The sequence below is a fragment of the Strongylocentrotus purpuratus genome, unplaced genomic scaffold (assembly GCF_000002235.5).
Source record: "Strongylocentrotus purpuratus isolate Spur 01 unplaced genomic scaffold, Spur_5.0 spur5_scaffold_18, whole genome shotgun sequence".
Taxonomy (NCBI): Eukaryota; Metazoa; Echinodermata; class Echinoidea; order Camarodonta; family Strongylocentrotidae; genus Strongylocentrotus; species Strongylocentrotus purpuratus.
The window spans coordinates 13,613,064-13,624,433 of NW_022145603.1; the positions used below are offsets into that span (position 1 = coordinate 13,613,064).

General features: G+C 35.7%; 3 non-coding genes across 3 annotated transcripts; 2 read left to right on the forward strand and 1 right to left on the reverse strand.

Moving 5' to 3' along the window:
* The first annotated feature begins 3,813 nt into the window (after nucleotides 1–3,813).
* TRNAM-CAU lies at nucleotides 3,814–3,886 on the forward strand. Its single transcript has one exon. It is a non-coding gene; the product is annotated as a tRNA-Met (tRNA).
* A 909-nt stretch (nucleotides 3,887–4,795) lies between these two features.
* TRNAM-CAU lies at nucleotides 4,796–4,868 on the forward strand. The gene has a single exon. It is a non-coding gene; the product is annotated as a tRNA-Met (tRNA).
* A 491-nt stretch (nucleotides 4,869–5,359) lies between these two features.
* TRNAM-CAU lies at nucleotides 5,360–5,432 on the reverse strand. Its single transcript has one exon. It is a non-coding gene; the product is annotated as a tRNA-Met (tRNA).
* Nucleotides 5,433–11,370: the final 5,938 nt, after the last annotated feature.

Sequence of the window (11,370 nt, forward strand, 5' to 3'; positions counted from 1 at the left end):
TTTCTAGGATGACTAGTGATTTCTTTATTCAAGTAATGTATCTTCCTGCGGTAATATTGAGTAGTTGTTGTCTTTTCCAATGTGTTTTAAAGGCATTGTTTAACAATCAATGCCAAATCTGAGATGCACTGCCCTATGTGTTATCAGCGTCTGCGATATGGTGTAATAATGGAACCCCTAAAAAAATTGTGCTTCAATATGATCATGAAGTGCCTCAAAAAAGTAAAAAAATCTTTGAGTGACCGGTTTTATCTTACTCATTTTCCCTAAATAGACTGTAGTGTTATAAAAACCGTTAGGAAAACGGTTTTTGAAATTTCGAATTCCCGGGCTGTCACAAATATCTTGATAATCAGACGGGCGATCGGCTTGGAAACGTCATGGGGTTCCTGACTGACCTAACGGTTTTAAAAAGTAATGATTGCAGCATGAGCTAAGTGCATGTAGGTCCATGGCTAAATCCAGGATTTTGTTTAGAAACTGAGACAAAGATATCCAATCCCTTTAATAGCTGTTTTGATTTTTTTGACAATAGATATTATCATATCCACAGTATAAACATTCCACAGAGCAGATCATAATTTCCATTATGATAACAGCAAGAGCATATAGTTTCATGCTCGAAAAACAACAAATATTGAAGGACGGTTTTTAATTTCGTTCGTTATTCACCGCATTCACCGCGTTCACAACAGTAATTACAAAATACAAATATCATGCAAAGCGGGCCACAATCGACCATTTATTTATAGAACGACTTGAAACCTACATTTCATTAATTAGTTGAATGTTCTAATTATGTGTCGAAAGCACGTTGTGTCAAAGAACAAAAAAGTTGTTTGTACTGTGCAACAATTCGTCCAACCATGCTGAATGGGACTTTAAACAACAACAAATATCCCCTTCCACATGGTTCCTTTATTAAATAATATCGTTCACATAATACACGAAGAGATATGTATACATGCAGAATTTAAAATTGATATTCTTGGCCATTCAAACTATTAAAAGAATACATTGATATATATCAGATACAAATTGCTGCACATTCTTAAAACATCACAGATTTACTTGGCGAAACAATTTAGAAGAAATAAACAGTCAGAAACACTAAAGAAACCTTTGGTGCTCATGATTTTGACGTTGTTTTGAGACACATACAGTGAGGGCGATTGGGAGGGGGGATGGGAGGGGCATCCCTGATCGAACCGGTATACCCTAAATACGCGAATGAGAATGCACCCCCTAGTGTTGTGCCCTACCTATACTCAGTACAGCAATTTTGGAACGCAAAAAAGGCATCTCAATCTTATATAACACCAGGGAGTTGGATAACACAGACCTCATAGAATACGCGAAAGTCCGTTATTGCTCGCAGTTGCCATACATTTAGACGTTAAAGGTACTATGTTCCTTTTGCAGCAAACCTCAAATTCTGTAGAACTTTGCAGGAATTATGAATATGTCATGTATGTCCTATCTGTGAAATTTAAACGTTAGCAGTGTCCTCATATTCAAATTATGCAGGGAAACCCGTTTACTTGCTAGACTTCACTGTCAGACACTATTGAGTGACTGACTGGCTTTTTTTCTTCTTTGGTAATAACATACACGAAAAGAGTTGTAAAGGGTACATGAGCATTTGTCTTCATCAATAACCCACTTCTTGTGATGGCCAAGATTAAACTGATTGAATCTTTGCGCAGCATAAAACGTATGACCATTCGGTACAATTGTCTGAAAATCAAGACTATTACTTTTGGGCTCTATAGCCCTAAAGTCGATTTGACAACTAATAGTCGTTATTTTCCAACTTGAAGACATTTTCAAGCCCTACCTTTTTTAGAGAAGTTCTAAGTTAGTATTATCTTTCAAATGCAGTTGGAATTTAACTTTTTCATTTTGGGGCCTGCAAATGGGACATAGTACCTTTAAATGTACTGCGTCTTTTCTGGACAAGCCTCTTGGGTGTATTTCTTTTTCTGCGAGACCGGATTTGGGAAGTCCTCTTTGATCTATAAACCTATCTATCAGTGCAAAACCATGTTCTCTCCGTGTCAAATGAATCTATTCTTTTCTTGTCATTCGTTCGACCTTTTCTTCTCCTGAATCCTCTATTAAATGGCGTTGAATTGCAGGTTAAATGGGCCCCCGTCATGCTCTGATTGAGCCACGTGAAAAGAAGGGAGAAGAAAACACGTTTTAATTGGTACTTTATCTTCGCAATGACGCGCAATACATATTTATGATGTATCTAGCAGCTTTGTCTCTGAAAATGTTTCTATTTTTACTTTTAAAAAATGACAACGCCGTAGCCTCTCTCCCAAATGGTTTTAATTTTCTGTCATTAAAAAAAAAAATCCTATTTTTCATCTCTCTTTTTTCTTCTCTAATCTGTATTGATATAATCTTATGTGTGTCTGTCTGCATGAAGATAATAAGAGAGATATAGAGGAGAAAAACAGAGAGAAAAGGAGAGACAGACAGACAGAGGGGGGGGGGGGGGGGAGAGGCAGACAGACAGACAGAGAGACAGACAGGCAGACAGAGAGGAGGGGGAAGGAGAGAGAGAGAGACAGAAAGGGGGAGGGGAGATAATATATATATATATATATATATATATATAGAGAGAGAGAGAGAGAGACAGACAGACAGACAGAGAGACAGACAGAAACAGAGACAGAGACAGAGACAGAGACAGAGAAGATGTTTGGGGAGGGGGCGGGGGCGACTTTAATAGTGCGAAGGGTGACGAATGAACGATGATAACAACTTGGCGGGAATGGATGAACCCCCCGAATTAAAATAGTCAACCAGCTCTAAGCCCAGCCTAACTGTTGTCATGAAACGGTCCGTGAAAATAATCCCCAAATTCTTTAATAAATCTCCGTGACCAAAAAAGAAACCGGTCCATTAAAAACAAGGTGATTTACAACAGATACCTCATTTAAGAGATCACCCTAAACCCAATCGCAGCTCAAAATATGTGCACAGCTCAAAGTAGCAAATATATTTCGTTTTGGGCGACTTGCTTGCTGGGTATTTTTACGAATATAATTCGATCTGAAACCTCGATTGTAAAGAAACTTCAAAAGAAAGGATCAATGAAGTCATACATGGGATTTAAAACGGAGAGAATTATTTTCTCCTGACCGATTGGACTGTTGGGAAGTAGCAGCTTATGCCGCATCTAAGAAATTATATCGGCGGTGTGAGGGTGTGCATGTGAGAGTGATTTCTTACGGACTCGCATAAAATATTCAAAAGATAGAATCTGGACTTCTTTCGTTGGGAAAGGATAATAATCATATCGACTTTGCACGGTGAGTTGAACTTATTTCCCTATCCATTGTATTCCACTTTTGACTTATTTGAGTTGAGTTCCAACTTGATTTTTCGTAAATGAATTTCGTAAATGAACCGATGTCATGTTACCTTGCATTTTCGAAGATTTGTTCATTTGTTCATTAAATTCTTTGGAAGCACATGTTAATTCTACTGAACTAAATTCAGTGAATCTACGATCATTCTTACACAACTATTTAAGCATTACTAGTACGATCATCCTATGGAGCATTACGGTGTATGTGTCAAGATAAGATTTAGATAAGGTTTCAATATTCATACCTCTAGCCAAAAATCAAGCTACACACATATTCACAACAATATTGTAATTATGTTGAATGTACATTAAATATAGTGTTGACTGTAAAATTTGATTAATTTTGCTTTCCTCTTCTTATATTAACGGATTACCGGAACTGAAGTGCTCATGTTCATAGTTTGTAATCATAACAATCGTCATTATCAGCAGCCTCGTTAGCGCAGTAGGCAGCGCGTCAGTCTCATAATCTGAAGGTCGTGAGTTCGATCCTCACATGGGGCATACTGGTCAGTTTTTTGCACTCCCGGCCTTAAACACTGTTGCCCTTAAATTTGAAATATTATTTATTTTGCTTTCAATATTCATACCTCAAGCCAAAAATGAAGCTACACACATAAACACTACAATATTGTAATTCTGTTGAATGTACATACTGTTGCCTATAAAGTTGGACTAATTTTGCTTTCCACTTCACAACGGATTACCATGCAGAACTGAAAAGCCCATGTTTATATTTGGTTATCAAAAATACCGTCACTATATCGGCAGCCTCGTAGAACCCTCCGTCAGACTCACAAATCTCGATACATTTCGATAGCGCATTAGCCAATCAGTGCCATCATTTCTATCGAGAATTATCGAGAATTATCGAAAATTGACCAATGAAACGACAGGATTCTATCGAAATATTGCGTACAGGCGATAGAAATTTGCGGCTAGCTAGTTATGGGCTCGCTCGATCTCCATCTTTCATAGCACGTCATTATCCGTCACTTTTCTGTCTAAATCGGAGGAACCTTTATTTTTTTTAAATAGATAAACATTCAATTAGGTTATAAGTACGTACATAATGGTTCCTTTTCAATCTGTGCGGGACTGAATGGCTACGTACAATCTGAAAGAGATACAATTCAAGTCTCCGTACAACGAGATGTCTGTTGCGTGTATAAATTATACATTGTCCCATCTATTGCTTACGGTGTTAGTAATTTTCAGTGGAGGTTGCTTTATAGCAAGATATTCAACTGGCGTTGCAATTTGCGGGTCCAAAGTATCTATAAAGATAAAAGTCTGACTAAAACATGGAATGACCTTCGGATTTAGACCAGAATTAATGCTTCTCAACGAATTAAAAACAACAGAAAAGCCTATACGAATATGGTATTATTACAACACTTATGTAGCGTAGCAGCCTCGTTAGCGCAGTAGGCAGCGCGTCAGTCTCATAATCTGAAGGTCGTGAGTTCGATCCTCACATGGGGCACTGCTCATTTTTTAATTTTTTTTTGTCTTCTTCTTTTCATAAAGTGATGGTAACAATACGATATATTTTCATATTTCAAGTTAAATTTGTTTCCACTTTATCAAAATAACATAATTGAACATAATAAACATACAATATAAGAACATAATGTACATGGTATTAGTTTTGACAAAAGACATTTAAAAAAAGTAAATAAAGTGGGGGATCTATTAAGAAGCAAAGCTTGCATTATGTAGGTCCTAATTAATGGTTGTGTACGTAAATTAGGATATCTGAATATAATCTTGCTATATTAGAGTTTATATCTTCCCAATAGTGTAGTGATCGATATAAAGAGTCAAAGAGATTGATCAATAAAGTTCCGAGAAGATATGAACTGTATATATATATGAAGAATAAATCGTATTGCTAATCATATTTACTTCTGAGGAGAGAAAGGCAAACAAAATATATTCCAACAGTGTATAAGGAGTCCAAAAATCTGAGCAGTTTGCCCCATGTGAGGATCGAACTCACGACCTTCAGATTATGAGACTGACGCGCTGCCTACTGCGCTAACGAGGCTGCTGATATTGACAATAATCTTGATTACAAAATATAAACATGGGCTTTTCAGTTCTGGTAATCCGTTGAGAAGCATTTTCTTAATCCAAAGGACATATAGTTTTAGTCAGACTTTTATCTCTACGGGTACTTTAGACCCATAAATTGCAACACAAAATAGTAACTTGCTAGAAAGAAGAATATTTCATTTTCATGAGTGATAGTGTATTTTTGTTCTTTCTTGAAAATAGCCATAATATAATTTTTTTTTTAATGAATTTCTATTTCTGGAATGACTAGCACATTGATGATAAGTTGCATTAAATCATAAAGACTGTCCATCTTCATACTCCTAGGAGGAATAAGAAAAAAATACTACAGCTTGATTATACAAAATGTACGTTTTCAATAAAAAAAAATCTTCCTTCTAAATTTGTAGTTACCATCCATTCTTTATTTCATTTTCATTTTATTTTCATGTTTAAATATATTTTCTCTTGATATTGAAAATCCATTCCCATAGGCCTATTTCTTTTAAATGATCAAGGGTAATTCTTGAATGATCAGTTATTTCATGAGGATACCAATTAATTTGTATCATAACTGTTTATATGTTTGTGTATTTATCAATTTTGTTTTTACTGCTGTTATTTGTTTTATTCTTACCAGACAGGGCATCATGGTAGACCACCAAATTGGTGAAATGTGCCACCCTGTATAAATACAGTATCAGTAATAAATAAGGGTGATTCCCATGCTTCAAACATATTCACATAGAGCTAGGGCCGTTACCAAAGCCACAGGAATAGTCAATGTATTCATACTACTAAGCTCAATCCTAATCCCAAAGCCGATTATCTCTTTTTTGTCATAAATTGACTGGTAGTTTTGTTCAGGGTCAAAACTGAGACTCGGCCGGAAAGGATTAATGTTTGCAAAGAAAGAAGTCAGCGAAGAATTCTCATTAAAATCAAGGTTGGCATTATATACGTCTCTATACCACAGATTTACATGTTTTCGTCTCCTCGGTTCGCTATCTTCAATCAATACAACTGATTTTACGTTTTTTGAGTAAGTATTTTTCTACAAATACAACTGATTGCTGACACAAATGGATTACAAAATTGAAAAAAAAATTGATAAAAAGCACGCAATCCTTCTTCTCTTCGGTTCGTTATCTTCAATCAATACAACTGATTTTGCATTCCCTTGAGTCGGTATTTTTCAATAGATACAACTGATTGCTGACACAAATGGATTACAATATTGAAAAAATATAATAAAAGAAAGGCAATCCGTAAATACCCTCGCTGCAATGTACATTACACATTCAGTCTGTAAAAAAATAATCCCGTTTTCACAGGACTTTCCTGGTAGTCGAAACTACGTGATTGACTGTTAACTTTATACACCGCCAAAACATGCAATTATAATTTCCTTTTGACTTTTCCCCGTCAGTCAAGACTTCAGTGATCACTGTGTATAGACAGGTCATGTTGAAAAATAACAAGTTCCGAAAATATATATGCGTATATATCATATTTATATAGATTTAAACAAATACTTTATACCGGGAGGCTAAGATTCCCCATTAATTTATTACAGCTGTTACATTACCATGTATATAGATTTTAGTGATATCGTAATAATGTGCACCATCTCCACCTCGTAAGGAGCATCCCTTCTTATTATAATGTGTATGGGTATAATCAGGACATCATGGGGAGGGGGAAGATTCATTGTTTTAGAAAGGAGGGGCAATGCTATAGACAGCAGCATAATTTTACATGAATACGATTATGATGATATGATTTGATTCGTCATCAGCCTCCCCGACCCACTCAGTTTGTTCTCCACAAGGGAGAGACGGGGGGGGGAGTATTATTTTGCCCCTACCCCCTCCAACCTCGCCCTTCCCTGATCTGCTGTTCGCAATGTATTTCATATGGATTATCTTGCCTTTGGTGAATGAAAAAGACGTGCAAATACAAATTCCCCCAAAAGGCAAAATAAAAACAAAAAATAATAAAACAAAAACCCAAACAAACAAAAGATCAAACAAAGAAACCTCACTCGAACAAATTTACATTTGAAATATATAAATCACAAACTAAACTGAAACAGAAAACTCTCGAGTCAGTAAATACCAATGGTATCACATTCCATTCCTCATGAACTTACTCTCACATACATTTCCGGAATTTCTGAACGCGAGAATATATGAAAATCAATGAGCATAGAGAAAAATTAAAGAAAAACTAAAAATAATTTACCAATATTTCCCTACACTCTGTGAATTGCAATGCAGCGAAGCAAATCTTAAAAATCTATATCACAGAACTATAACCTTTCGTAGAAATCCCGATGTTATGTTTTCTATAAATATTATTTCTTCATCGTCTAGTTTCAAATCGGAAGCTTACCTTCTACACTAACCTTTCATTAACCTGAGTGCGAATGAAATATCATCCTATTAAGTCATTAGATATAGTGGAAGTCTTAATGTCATTGGTGTTTGATTCTAAATTTTCGATGATCCGTTTTTATTCTTAAATTTCGTTTTATAGGTATCAGTCTTGATTTCACATCAAAACTACATAGGAATTACACATTCGGGTTTCAAACAAACAAACAAAACAATAAAGACTGAAAGTATTTTAATTGAGAAAAACACTTTGTCTTTAGTACCAGCCTGAAGAATATCAGCCCATACAGGGGGAAAAAGAAATAATCGACCGACTGACCCAGGTGCCGACTCCTAAAGGGCAATACAACATTCTTTTTTTTAAAGGCCTGATATATGTATATTATATATGTTTTCATTTATTGTTTATTGTTATGAATTTATGTTCAATATTTTGTTATTAATATTATTATGTATATATTTGTAAAACTTTAATTATTTGTTAAACTATAATGTACCTCATTATGTTTAACAGGTTCTCACGGAAGACCACCGTTATTGGTGATAATTAATGAGCCACTCTGTCTAAATATAAGAAATAGATTTAAAAAAATAAATGTTGTTGCTCTGTCGAGCACGCATCTCAGTCAGATTAGGTTTTTAAAAATAATTTATGCTTAAGTTTACTGATAGTGAAACAAGTCACTGTGTTTTTAACATATTACATCAACACACTAATCATAACTTCGTAAAGCTGGGGATTGTTTGTGTGTGTGCGTGTCGAGCGCGGGGGGGGGGGGGGGGGCTATGAAATAGATGTAAGCCTATAGGCCTAGAGGACTTTGGGGGTAAAATCTGACATGACGAAAATTTAGTAGCCTTTTGCGGTGACCCATATACTAATTGTAAGCGTGAAATGTGTGTTTTTAATTAGCAAATCCAACTCTTTTTTTTTGTATACATTTTTCCAACATAACCACTGCCTATTGCTAACTCATCCACTGGATTAATCATAGAACATGGCATGTTTTTAAATTCCCTCTTGCGTGTTAACCATCGTCCCACTGAGAACAAATAAATCAAAGTTACCATGGTTACAACTCATTTTTAAGATGTACACAATGCCTGAAATGGTTTTTCACTCCTCCAGCTTTTCGCCATCCTGTACCAGCAGTTTACGGTGTAAATAACCGCAATGTCAGTGTACTTTTAATTCTGACAGCAGACATGTACATTTCAACAATTGAAAACATTCCAACGCGAGCACGTCACTTGTAATGGTCATACCTGTATATCGTGGAAAACACCCTGATTTAGTCTACATATTCAGACTCTTATTCGTTTTTTATTTTCATTTCGTCTGTTTGGAGCCAGAAGGGTGCTCATCATATTATTTCGACACCGAGTTAACGCCCTTGTGGCACTAAACTGACGATCTATCTGTTTATTTGATATGTGTTTATCTTATTACTTGTGTTTTTATGTTATTTTGGAATAATTGGTATTTGTACCGTAGACTCAACTTTTTGTATGTCGAGTTTTTCTGTGCCTTCAAAAGTGGTTAGATTGGGGGGGGGGGGGGTTACGATGTATCCAGTCTCCGTCCTATCTTGGATACGCCATCACAATCAATGATTTATATCAAATGGTTCATTATCACGATCACAAAGACTTTCGAGAAATCAACTCAATTGAAATTTCAGTACCCTTTGTATACGCCATAGAAATCATGTTCACATTACGTAATACGCCATGGTAATATTCAAACATGTCAAAACTTGCCGGACAAGGCTATAGAATTTAGACACTACCAAAGGTTGATTTTTCGAAAGTCTTTGCGATGTGGTCTTAATAGAGATCGTATGAAGCACTGTTCATACAGATTTGATCAAGAAATAAATATCATATAAACAGATGAAAGGATCCGGTATAAAAGACAAAACTCATCAAATTAAAAACAAAAAGTTTGTAGAACAAGACTATCATCGTTAAGGCCCAGAGTATAATAACTACGCATTTTGCCAGTGGTCAGAATACAGCAAATCGGATTTCAAGCATCAACCTGTTTTCTTCGGATGTTGAGATTAGGGTAATCCGTAAAAAAGGACTGAGGATTAGTGCAGATCGGGATCAGGTGGTTTGTATAGATGAAGATGTTGGACAGAGATTAGTTTAGAGTCGCTGGGGGGGGGGGGGGCGTTGAGTACCCATGTTAATCCCAAACCGCAACAAGTATAAGAACATACGTATGAACATTTGTTTATCATGATAGCATTTCATTACAGAGATAAATCAACAAAAAATGTATTTTATCTCGATTTTTATAGTATATTAGCTACATTACTATTTTATTTCTTCTGAACCTAGATTTGAAAATATTGAAAATACACTGATGCCCATAAAGTTGGAATATTTTTTTATTACATCTTTTCATCAAAGTGATTGTGAAAATTTGGTTTATTCTTGATAAATAAAGTATAAAACCTTTCATTAAACGATCGAGTTCTGAGAAGATATAAGCTTAATTTAGCAAGAATAATGTTGTCACAATCACTTCATGTAAAGGGGTTAGAACGAATTATTCTAACTTTATGGGCAACAGAATGTCAGAAAGCCACCCAACCCCTCCTCCCCCCCCCCCACACACACACATAAAGCCTATTCCACGTGGAGTTGATTGTGCGCTAATTGGGTTGTGGGTTCGAAACCCAGCCCGGGGGACATGGATAATACCATAGACCTACCACCAGTCTATGATAATACCGACTTATTAACGCAACAGAGTTGAAGTTGCCTGGATTGTTTTGACGTAACTTTAATTATTATTAAATCTAGAATGCAAGCCCTCCACCCATACCGTTCCCTTTTTCTGAATTTGCCATGATAATGAAACAAATCTGACATGTTTTGCTTATCTTTAAGTCAGTGGTACACTGTCATTCTGGCTACAAAAACAAACATATGTTTCTCCTCATTTGAAATGGTATTCCCATCACTGAAACAATTAAACATGAAGTATTCTATTGTTTCGTGAAATGATTAAGCTCATTTGAAACTGTAGAAACCGACCCCAGTATTTGTTTTAATCAAGCACTCGTTTCCTCCGTGCAATAAGCGCAATGAGCAACAAAATATACTCTACTTAAAAAAAATCTTTCATCCACTATCATTTGCTTTCATGAAAAAATAAATAAACGAAATTAATAAAGCCTGTTTGCAATTTATTGTAAAATCATTTAGATAGTTATCGCACATTTTGCGAAGTGAAGTGATAACAAATACAACAACAACAAAAAAGCATACAAAATACCATAAGCCTCGGCACGTGCTAAGACGCTGATAAGTTGTAAGTACATGTACACGGAAAAAGAATGACGATTATAGATTTCGGATTACGGCGAAAAAAGAAAAGAAAAAATGAAAGGAGGGTAACAAAATTCACTCAATTCGGGAGAGAGAGAAGTAAAAAGAATAGCCTACAATCGAACGTACACATTACACTGCAACCTGCTCACTGGTCGATCATGCATGTACGCATGCGCCGCTTTTTGTTGG